Source organism: Pinus tabuliformis, chromosome 1_1, assembly GCF_031772625.1.
Source record: "Pinus tabuliformis cultivar Carrire ecotype Pingquan chromosome 1_1, CPIR1, whole genome shotgun sequence".
Lineage (NCBI taxonomy): Eukaryota > Viridiplantae > Streptophyta > Pinopsida > Pinales > Pinaceae > Pinus > Pinus tabuliformis.
In genome coordinates this window covers 229,800,878-229,813,054 of record NC_142297.1, presented here as the reverse complement: position 1 = coordinate 229,813,054, position 12,177 = coordinate 229,800,878, and the positions used below count along the sequence as shown (strand labels likewise).

At 36.4% G+C, this 12,177-nt stretch overlaps 1 pseudogene; it reads left to right on the top strand.

Moving 5' to 3' along the window:
* The first annotated feature begins 11,067 nt into the window (after positions 1-11,067).
* Positions 11,068-11,571, top strand: LOC149212370 (secreted RxLR effector protein 161 pseudogene; annotated as a pseudogene).
* Positions 11,572-12,177: the final 606 nt, after the last annotated feature.

The window sequence follows — 12,177 nt, the reverse complement described above, 5'->3', positions numbered from 1 at the left end:
ATGGAAATAGGGATTTAATGAACCATTTCACTAACATTTGATCCAGAACATAGGTCTTAACCAAGCAACGACGACACCAACACTCATGAATGTGATCTGAAATGTGAGTGGATTTAGTTTGTTTAAAGTTGGTCAAAAGTTTCGTCCCAATTTCATACCAGATGGGTAACTGGAAATGCACAAGGAAGGTGGTAGCAAAGGAACTAAAATTTTGAAAGGAAGCTCTAGGTAACTCAATGTACCATTTAGTTGCGGTACTTGTATGAGTACGTTGGAAAATACGTAATCATATGGAATCATCATTAAGGGAGTTCAAAGAACACCACAAATGATACGTCATGACATGGGTCAACGAGTCTTCTGCAGGATTCTGATTCAATGAAAATATATCTAAGGAAGGGAAGAGACAAAGAGTATGCAACGAACAATATGCAACATACAATGTGAAAAATGCAATTCCCTTTTAAATGCAACTTTTCCAATTCTGATGAACACAAAAAACCATAAATTCCCATGCAAAGATTTTTCTTTTCGAGTCACATAATTTTTGAAAATGAAGAAAACAAAGATGCAAAGTCTAATAACTGATTCAAACAAGCTTTTCAAAACAATGACTTAAACTCCAATTCATCTAAGTACTCAATTATCAAGAAAAATATGTTTGCAAATGACCTAATGATAAGATCAAAGGAAAATATTCAAACAAATCCTTACCAAAGGTACTAAAACAAAATAAAACCAAATGGAGGCTTTAGAGGGACCAAAAGACACTCAAAGACTCAGGGAAGAGCAGCTAGAACAAGGTTGATCAAAGAGAAAATCAAGACAAAAGAAAACTTGTGCATGAACAGGTGCCAATGGAGGAGAAAAGGAAGCACTAGCGTTATGCAATGTAGGCAAAGGGAAGGTTCAACTAGGGTGCAATGCTCTGTCAGAAGACCAGAGGGTGCACTGGTCTAGGGATGCAATATTCTGACACAAGGATTGCAATTGAGACTCAATGAAAGGTGTTCCTAGGTATGTTGTTGACTGAATAAGATAGTAAAGGATCTGAAGAATAGGTAAGACAAGAATAATAGAAAAATAAACCACCAAGGGAATACATAGCTCCCCAGTATGGTCGCCAATTTGTTATGTAGAATCTATGACTGTGGACAAAAGTATCTTCCCTAGGCCTGGTGGACTGACCTAGAACAATAGAAAGACAAAGAGACTAATGTTTTACTTAAAGTAAATAGATAACGGGATGAAGCCTACTTTGAATCTGTGGTATGCTTTGCTCCTTCCTTTGCTTGAATGCTCCAATCCTAGCTCTGATCGCTATAATTATAACCTACACAGTCAGATAACACAAACGAAGGATCCAAAGAATATATGCAACATCATCTAATCACTTTATTCAATAGATCAACATGGTATTGAAATATATGAAAGCCTAACATCATATATAGGAAAACAAAAAAATATTTGCATTGATAGAAATGGAGTGAGCTACAACCAAAAATAGGTGTTGATTTTGTAGAAGAGATCCTCCAAGTTGACTTGTCCTTTCCTTGTCACAAAGTGAACCCCTAATCACCCTAATGCATGGAAATATATCTCTCACAACAACAACATAAGGGTAGAATCACTCTAATAGGGAAACCCTTTGCCTATGGATGGCAGTGAATATATAAGTGAAGGAGGTAGTTCATGAATTATTATCCTTTTACCAATGTAGGCTTGAGATCCACGCTTGATGGGAGGATTATCTCAAGGGATAAGGGATGAAAACTCCAAGGTAGCATAGGATAGGATTCAAGACTATTATCTGAGGTAAATGGTTACAATAGATCTTGGAAGCATCTGTAAGAGGGAGCTTCGAGATTCTCTCTCTTTTTCCCGAATTTCTACAATTAGCACACCCCCAACACTGAGAAACCTGCTCGTGATCAGTGCAAGTGTAGAGTAGGGAAACCTAATAATTAACGCTTGCCAGTAAGAGACCAGGTTGCTTTGGTCCTTAAAATGACTGAAACAAGGTGCTTTCAGGCAGAAAATCAGGGATTAGAATGAGTCATGCTTAGGACTTTGTGCAAGGATGATGAAAAGGAGGTCAAAGGATGTTGATTGATCCAGTTGAAGGCCTATTGACCAAATGTGACAAAATGGCCTATAACACTCTTTTTTCCTCAACTAAAAGTGATGATACCATTCCCTCTAATGATTGAGAGGACATTTGACTTAATGTAAATATAATGTTGCTATACTTGGAAGATAGGTTATTTAATAGAATTTCTTTAACATCATTTGTTTCTTCCTTGATACCAATTTCAATTAGTTTCCTTAACAGAGACATTAACTCATTTATATGATTAGAGAGAGGTGTCTCATCATGCATTTTGAGACTAAAGAGCCGAAGTATTAAAGAGAACTTTGTGTTCATGTTCAAATGTTTTCATGGGTTGATATTGCTAAATCAATCAAATGCATTTGAATGTCTGAAAGACACAAACCAATTATAGCCTTAGCCTTGTCTTCTTTCTTTTTCAATTCAACTAAAATCTTAGCATCAGTAGGAGCCTTTTCAGTTCCTTTTACTATACTCCACAAACCTATATTCATAAGATGCATTTGAATTTTAACTTTCCATGTATGAAAGTTGATGCCATTAAATTTCTCTAAAGGTAAAGAATCCATATTGCCTCTTTTAGATTTAATATCAGTTCTTCTTCCACGCTATTGTTAGCAATTTGAATCTTGTGCACTTGAGGCCAAATATCAAGAGATCAAACTGAGAAAAATCGAATTTCGAGAGGCAAACAATCTGGACCTATGAGTGGCTTGGTATTACAAAAGCATAATATTGACTGAGTGGGTGCTACATGCATTTACTGTATTGGGGTTCCACTGGGATTGGAATATTACATGGCTCCAACAATAATAATGTGTAGAGAATGGGAATGAATCCCTATATCAAATTGGTAAAGAGACAAAGAAACACGAGCCCCCACTGTTAAAGCCTCTCCGAGAAGAATAAGAAAGGGAGTTGGAGAAGAGTCACAAATATCACAATTGGAAATATTATTTGTTATGTGTGCTCTATATACGTACGTATATCATTGAATCAATTGTACACATCTCCACTGCCATTCTTTCTTATCCTCGTTATCCACATGCAGATCTAATTGCATCTCTCAATTAAAGCAATATTGGATGTGAAGATTCCAATGGTAGCAACATATTGTTTATGAAAAATCCTGATAATGCATCACACAACGCATTTAAAACAAACAACTCTCACAAAACCAGATTGTAGGGGCTTTAACAATCTAGATTTGGCCTTTCAGATCTCAACCTTATGGCTATGATACCATGTTCGAAAAATAATAGAGAGAGAAGATATTGACACACACAAATCACTTGATATCTTTATTCATCACAGTTACAAATATATATGACAATTAGATCACAGAATTTGACAAATCTAGATCCTAAGAAAGTGGATCTATGACTCATAAAGGACACAACTACAACTTAGACATAGGGAACAACAATTTTTAGATCGACACATGGAAACTCACAATGACAACTCACAATAACACATAGAAGCATTTAACAAACATTACTTCCAATAAATGTTTAATAAATTAAATTATTTTACATAAAAAAGAAAAGATAAAATAATAATGTTTTATAACGATTTTTTTGGGTTAATTTTGATAGAATCATGTATGAAAGTTAATATAAATGTTCTCCGAGTGTTACGAATACAACATTTTTATACGATAAGTTGTCGGAATAGACAACAGTCCATGGAGCTCTTCTGCCGCCATGCTTTTTCCCATCCCCATCCACTTCCCGGTTTTCAAAATTTGATAGATAACATTTTAAGGATTTGCGATGGATTGACTTTATACCTAAAAGTATCAAGGAGTCTTTTTCGTGTAAACAGACATGAAGCTTACTGCGAGGACGATTTGAGCAGAATTCATGGACATCCTGATATACAACAAATTCTTAAAATTAGTTTTGATTCACTCAATGAAGAGGAGAAACAATTATTTTTATATATTTCTGGTTTTCTCATCCGAGACAAGATTCATACTGCCATAAAAGTATGGTACCAATCAGGGTGGAAAGGCTTCTCTGCATTTCAAAATTTACGGAACAAATCTCTTGTTGAGATAGACAGTACTGAAAATTGTATAGACATGCACGATCACCTAAGAGAATTGGGAAGAAGGATCGCTCAGAGTTTAGGATTCCCATCAACTGTAAGTGCTTCAGTCATTCAAGCCTTAAACAGTTTATTCAATATGAACCGCAATAGAAAGCTGGGTCGGATGTTTAAATTCATCAATGTTTTTAGAAAAACATAATGTTTCAAATCTTGACTGTTTTTTCGGAATCGCGACGTTCAAATTCTTTATTGTTTTTAAAGAAGCATAATGTTTCAATTCTTTTCTGTATTTACAGAATCACCATGTCCGCGGAATTAGGATGGTTCCATATTGCAAATCAAGACTTTAAGTATTATGCATCAACTTCTTGTTACTGAAGACCAGCTTTTGGAAAGCATTTGGAGGACGGTGGCTTTGCCAAATATGAGATGGCTTCGCTGGTACAAGTGTGGCCACTCTTCTCTGCCTTCCTGGATTCCAAAGGAGAATCTAATAGTCCTATACGTAGCCGGGAAAGCAATGAAAATATTGTGGCAACTTTCCGTGCGCTATCACTATGGATATCTCGCACCGCAAAATTGAATTTCTGCATCTTTATTATAGTTGAAATACTTTAATATTTTGCAGGCACCTTTGCAGCTGCGGCAGTTAGAGATTTTGGCTCCTCTCTCAAAGCTTCCAAAGTCCATTGGACAACTGAAGCAGCTCGAACAGATTTACATCTGGTTACCGGAGGAGAACAATATGAGATCGTTGCCGTCTTTGAAGCGTTTTGAGTTAATAAATGCTTGGAAAATGAAGTCACTGCCGCATTTATTTGGCAATTTGGTCAACCTCAAACACCTCAATCTGTCGTGCTCCCGCAGTTTGGAGAGGATTCCAAATTCCTTCGAGAATTTAATTAGGCTTAAATATCTTGATCTAACAGCTAGTGATAGTTTGATTATTTCTACCAGAGCCCATCAAAATATCTTGAAAAGGCAATGCATGAAATTGGACAGGGACGACCAGGAGTGGTACAAGAGAGAGATGGAGATGGATATGCGGGAGGAGGTGGAGGAGGCGGAGGACGAGAGGGAGTGGGAGAGAAGGTGGAGGATGTGGTGGAGAACGATGTGGCTGGTGTGGCTGTCGTTGTGGGGTAGTATTTCGTTTAAGTCGGTGGAGAGAACGAGAGTATGGAGGGAGCGCGCGGAGAGGGTGTGGAAGGCGTGGAGGGAGAGGGAGACGGAGGGTGAGTTGGGGTGAGCGGAGAGGGAGTGGCTGAGGATGACGGAGAAGATGACCGGGATGTGTTGTTCTTCAAGTTCTCTTTGAGACACTTTAGGGAGGCACGATGGGCCGCGATGAACCAATTATTGCCACTCCAACTTCCACCGTCTCTCCAAGAATTACCTAGTACTTTTTAAAACCTCTGCAATCTGGAAGTTTTGGAATTGGATGGCTCTTTCTCGAAAATGCTGCCGCCTTCGCTCAGCGTCCTAAGGAATTTGAAGGAATTGAGACTGGCGGATTGCCCCAGATGGAAGTGTTTGCCGGATTCCCTTGGACTGTTGACAGTGTTGGATGTCAAATGTTGTCGTGGTCTGGTTGAGGTTGGAACATTGCCGAGTACGCTCATCCAGCTGAGCTTGATTTCTTGTCCTAATTTGAAGAAAATAGATGGCATTTTTGGCCTTTCCAAATTTCAAATGCTAAACATTAGCGGGTGGAGAGAAGTGGAGGAGCTGCGGGTATCTGGAAGTGAAAAGTTGAACGTTTGAGGTCGTTGGAGAAGCTTGATACCTCTGGCTATCCCTCTTTATACTGGGATGGGAGAGTACTGGAACAGCTACCCCAACGATTGAAGGAAGGCATGCTCTACATTTGAAAATCAAATCCGAAGAACGCAGTTTTTGCAGTGACAACAGTTAATCATCGGTCTGCATGAGAACTTCCACTTGATGTTCCATTTGTATAAGGCTAAATCGTGGATTGGAGAATCACGGAACCAGCACATGACCTTCTCTCCACCATTTATACTTATCTGCAGTTAACACAATATGCAATTATGTGTTAGAATGCCCGCATTATATTTTTGTTATTTATCAGAATGCTCGCATTATAATTTTGTGATTTCTCCGTTTGCAAAAACATGACTTTTTTTTAACAACATTTACTGACATCCAATTCCAAACATACCGTTCCGAACATTGGATTTTTTGTTTCGCCATTTTTTTAATGTGAACATAGTTAATATTCAATATGGCTCTTTGTAGATATTATAGTGAATGGGAATGTCCGAATAATTGAAAGGAAGTTTCAAATTAATGAGTCGTAAATTCAAAGATTTAGAATGCATCATTCTTAACAAGTTTGCATAACATATGTATAAGAAAATTGCGTATGGTTTAAACTGGGTTTGTCCCGCAATGGTGAACATCTTACCTTTAGTTGCAATATTCAATATAAATAGGCTTATCTACAATATAGTTACTAAAAGTTAATATATTTATATATTTAAATAAATCATTGTATTAATAAGTCTGGCTTGCCCCACACATACATACATGATGATGATGTTGGTGATCTCTACTAAGATAGAATGGGTTATTGGATCTAAGGTAAGAGTATTTAAAAAAAATTAGAATTTTATTTCAATTCTTAAAAAATATTAGAAGAATTGTTCCAAGATCACCATAGGTTTTGTTGAGTTAAAAGATAAAGAAGGGTGGTGGTGTGACAAATCTTTTGAAATTTAGACCTAATGTGAGTATAAGTTGGACAAATATAAGAGAATGTGCTTTCCATCTTCAACACTCCTCGTGTCACAAAACTGACAAACTCTTTCAACCCATGGTTTTTTCGAAATTGACTAATACCCAATTTCACTATGGAGCTCATGATGATTTGTTCTTATTTTAGCAATGCTTAGTTTCTTCTTTACACTAGCTGAGACATAGAGATATTTTAGATTTTCAAGATTTGGGTTGATCAAATTATTATAATATTTTGTTTCCTTTTTCCCTATAACTCTTTATCACCCCACAATTTCTCTTTAAATTTTGTTGTAATATTATTTTTAATTGTATCCTTATTCTGCAAAATGATTTCCTACTTTATCCCCAAATGGTCGAGCCAACACATCCTTATGCCATCCTTCCTTGAGTCGAAGGTGGTGGTTTTGGCTAGAGTTAGAAGCAATTTTAGGAAACCTCTTGTACTTGAAAATAATGGAGAATGGATTTGTTAGGTAGTTTTGATTGTGTGTGTATTTAGGAGTTAGATCCTATTTTCCGAGAATTTGTTTGATCTCCCTAACTAAATGGACTCCTATAATATTTGTATCTTTTGATTGTTTATTTAATGAATGTTTAGCTACACTTCTTGGGCAAGCTCAACGTGTGACTTGACTCATCTGTGAGCTGTGTGGTTCATTCCTAAATTGCATCTTCCATATTTTTGAGTTGGTATGAGAGCATTAGGGTTGAGTTGAGCCCTTGTGGCTGAGACTAATGTGGTGAGCCTCTGTGGTTGAGAGAGATTGGTGAGCGTGGAGCCTCTTCTGTTAGTGAGTGTAGGTGTGAAGATCTATTGGCAGAGTCACAATTTGCCATATTTATGCGTGGAGTAGCATGAACTCATTGGAAGGTTGCATTGTCCATTTGAGGATTGAGTCATTGTCCTATTGTACGTGGAGAGCAGTAGATCTTGGCGTGGACTGGTGGAGGAGAGCTGAGTTGGGATTTGTTAGGAGAAGAAAGGTCAGATATGACTTGCACACCCTTAGTCAATTGTATAATGCGCATTTGGTAGATTGCACAATTTTTCTTAAGAAAAGGTGAGCATATTTGCACAACTTTTATTAAGGAAAAGTGCGCAGATTGCACAACTTTTATGAAGAAAAAGTGAGCATATTTGTGCATCTTTTATTAAGAAAAAGTGCGTAGATAACGAAAAACTTATCGCTTCTGCGGACTGTGTCTCTGGTAAGAGTGCACAGATCCATTTTTTGTGAAATTTATAAATTGGTTGAGCTTCATTTATTTTTTGTTTAAATCTACTGAGCCTAGTCGTTGTTGGAGCCATGGATCTGTCGATTAGGGATTCGTGGAGCTACTAGTGGTGCTCATGAAGTGTGGAGTAAGAAGCTAGGTGTTGTTGGAAATTGAGATTTTTGTCGAGATGGCTAATCCCCTTGCAGAGACATACTTAATTGAGGCCAATAAATTGGACGAATCCAACTATGTTAACTGGAAATTCAAGCTGCAAACATTGCTGCAAAGCTATGGCGTTTAGACCATCACAAAGGGAGAAGAAGCAACACCTACTGCAGGCGCTACAACTGCATCGATTCAAGACTGGGAGAAGTGGGAGAACAAAGCAAAGGTATTATTAAGTATGTCTGTTAAAGATAATATACTCCCTCACATTCATGAGTGTAAAAATTCCAGTGAAACCTGGACTACACTTAAATATTTGTATGAGAGTAAAAATACAAGTTGAGTCCTCTTTCTAAAAAGTAAGCTCCTATATATTAAAATGGAGGAAAAAGAATCTGTTAGTGCTTTTGTTTCAAGAATTAAAGACTTGAAAGATAAGCTCCGAGACATAGGAGAATCTGTATCTAGTACTAATCTTGTGACAATCACTTTAAATGGAATGTCAGAGGACTATCAAATATTTATTATAGGTCTTGCAGCAAGGGAGAAAGCGCCAAATTTTGAGGAATTGAAAGGTATATTAATGCAGGAAGAAGAGAGACACAAGAATTTAAAGCCTCGGAATCTAGATTTAGCATTGTTGGCGAAAAAAAAAGTTCTTCAAAGGGAAACAAGGAGGAGAAAGTAAAGGTGGAAGTCTATCTCAAAAAGGCCATTTCCAAAACCAAATCAAGGTATGTCATCTGCGAGAAATGATTATGAAATAAAATGTTTCTATTGTGGTAGAAATGTGCATCTTTCTAGAGACTGTTATAAGAAGAGAAGTGATGAAGGTGGGCATAATAAACACAGAAGACATTCACGACATTTTGCAGGAGAAGGCCTAAATTCTAATCTTAAAAATGTTAAGTTGTTTATGTCTAATGTTACGCGTCTGCTGAAACAAATGATGTTATTTCTTGGTTAGTAGACTCTAGATATTCAATTCACATGACATGCAATCAGGATTGTATGAAAACTTCAAGGAAATAAGTAATGGTGGAAACATCTATCTTGGAGATGATTGTGTGCATCATATCATGGGATATGGAGATATTCTAGCGACTTTACCAAATGGTAGTGTTAGGCGCATCCATAATGTTATGTATGTGGCCGGGATCAAGAAAAATATGCTCTTTGTGTCCATAATCACATATCATAATTCGAAGTTTGAATTCTTAAAAACAAATTGCAAAGTAAAGGACTTGCTGGATCACTGCAGACCAGTTGATTTAGGAGTCAGAGTTGGAGGATTGTACAAGCTTGATGTCACCAGAAAAAGTCATCAAGCACTGACTTCTACTGCTATGTTAGCTAAAATTCTTTGGCACCAGACGTATGGTCATATCAATTATCATGATTTATTAATGTTGCAGAAACAAATAATGGTTGAAGGACTCCTTATGTTAAAGAATGAATATGCTTCTTGTGAAGGTTGTGCATTAGGAAATATTTATACAGATGAATTCCCCTCTAATTATGATAGGAGAAGAAGAGATGTATTAGAACTTGTGCATTCTGATGTTTGTGGACCAATGCTAACCAGATCCTTTGGAGGTGCTTATTATTTTCTATTTTTTATTGATGATGGAACAAGGTACACTTGGGTGTACATCCTTAGGAAAAAGGGTGATGTCTTTGATTATTTCAAAGAATTCAAAAACATGGGAGATAAGCAAACAGGGAAGTCCATAAAGATCCTTTGTTCAGATCAAGGGGGAGAATACAGATTGGGGAACTTCATCAAGTTGTGAAAGGATCATGGAATAGTGCAGCAATTTACAGTACCCTACATTCCACAACAGAACAATGTTGCTGAAAGGAAAAATAGGGCATTGGTGGAGTATGCATGGAGTATGATCAAAGGTAAAAACCTATCAAATTCTTTTTGGGTAAAGGCCATTAGTACTGCCATTTATTTAAAGAACAAAAGTCCAAAAAGGTATCTTGATCTTAAGACCCCATTCGAAGTCTTATATGGTTTTAAACCAGCAGTTCACCATTTGAGGGAATTTTGGGGTAAGACTTGGGAATTGAATGAATTGCCTAAAGATAAAGAGCCCATAGGATGTAAATGGTTGTAAATACTACAAACCCAATTTTAAAGTAGATGGTACTAGACACAAATATAAAGCTAGATTGGTAGGAAAAGGGTGCTCACAAAAGGAGGCTTTTGACTGTGCATAAACATTTACACAAGTAGCTAAATTAAATATCATTAGTTGTTAATTGCATTAGCTACAAAGTACCATTGGAATTTACACCAATTAGATGTAAAATCTTCTTTTTTGAATGGTGATTTAAAGGAGGAGGTGTATTTGACACAACCTGAAGGGTTTGTGAAAAAGGGGCAGGAACATTTAGTTTTCATATTAAAGAAAGCTTTGTATAGGATGAATCAGGCACCTAGGTCATGGTATGAGAAGATATATTTCTTCTTTCTTTAATAGGGTTTTATGAGGAGTCAAAGCAATCCAAATCTGTATACCAAATTTGATGCAAAGGGGCATGCGATATTTATTTCATTGTATGTCGATGATTTAATTATTATAGGAAATTCAATTAAACTAATTGATGGAATTAAGGTGAAAATGTCACAAGTATTTGAGATGAAAGATCTTGGTGAGTTACATTATTGTTTAGGTCTTGAAGTTTGGAGAGATGTTGGTCAGAATTTTGTCTCTTAGGGTAAGTATGTCAGAGAATTTCTTAAGAATTTTAAAATGGATCAGTGTAAAGTTGCTTTTGTTCCAATGCAACAGAATGTGAAACTTCATTTTGATGATGGCTCAAAGGAGGTTGATGGTACATTGTATAGACAATTGGTTGGAAGATTGAATTATCTTACTACAACCAGACCTGATATAACATACTTTGTTAGTGTGTTAAGTCAGTTTTTGGCAAGACCTCTAGAAATCCATTGGAGAGCAACGAAAGATGTACTCAGGTACCTTAATGGGACAATTGATTTTGGACTTAAGTATATTGATTCATTTGATGTTGAGATGACAGGTTACTCAGATTCAAATTGGGTTGGTAATCCGGATGATGGGAGATCTACTACATGTTATGCATTCAACATTGGATCTAGGATTGTTTCATGGAGAAGCACGAACAAACCAACTGCATCATTGTCATCAACTAAGGTAGAATATAAAACTTTGCGTGCATCAACTTGTGAAGTTTTTTGGTTGAGGAGAGTTCTTATAGATGTTAAAAAAAAATAAAAGAAGGCTACTGTGATCAAATGTGACAACCAGAGATCGATCAAGTTGGAATGCAATCCAATGTATCATGCAAGAACAAAGCATCTTAATGCTCAGTTTCATTTTATTAGAGAGAAGATACATTATAAAAAAAAAACTTGAATATTGTAATACTTTTGAAAATGTCGCTCATATTTTCACAAAGCCCCTTGAGAAGATGAAATTTGAGTTGTTTAGAGAGATCTTAGGTGTGCAAATAAATCCTTTCATCATTAAGGGAGAAACTTGAAAATAATGAAAAATGGATTCGTTAGGTAGTTTTGATTATCTGTGTATTTAGGAGTTAGATCCTATTTTCCAAGAATTTGTTTGATCCCCCTAACTAAATGGACTCCTATAATATTTGTATATTTTGATTGTTTGTTTAATGAATGTTTAGCAGCGCTACTTGGGCAACCTCTAGGTGAATCTCGACTCACCTATGAGCTGTGTGGTTCATTCCCAAATTTTGTATTTCATATTTTTGAGTCTTTTCTTCCATGTTCTTTAACCTCTTTGTATACATAAGATACCTAGATCATAGAAATGATTTCAATATGGGAAATTCTTTCTTTGATTAGGAGGATA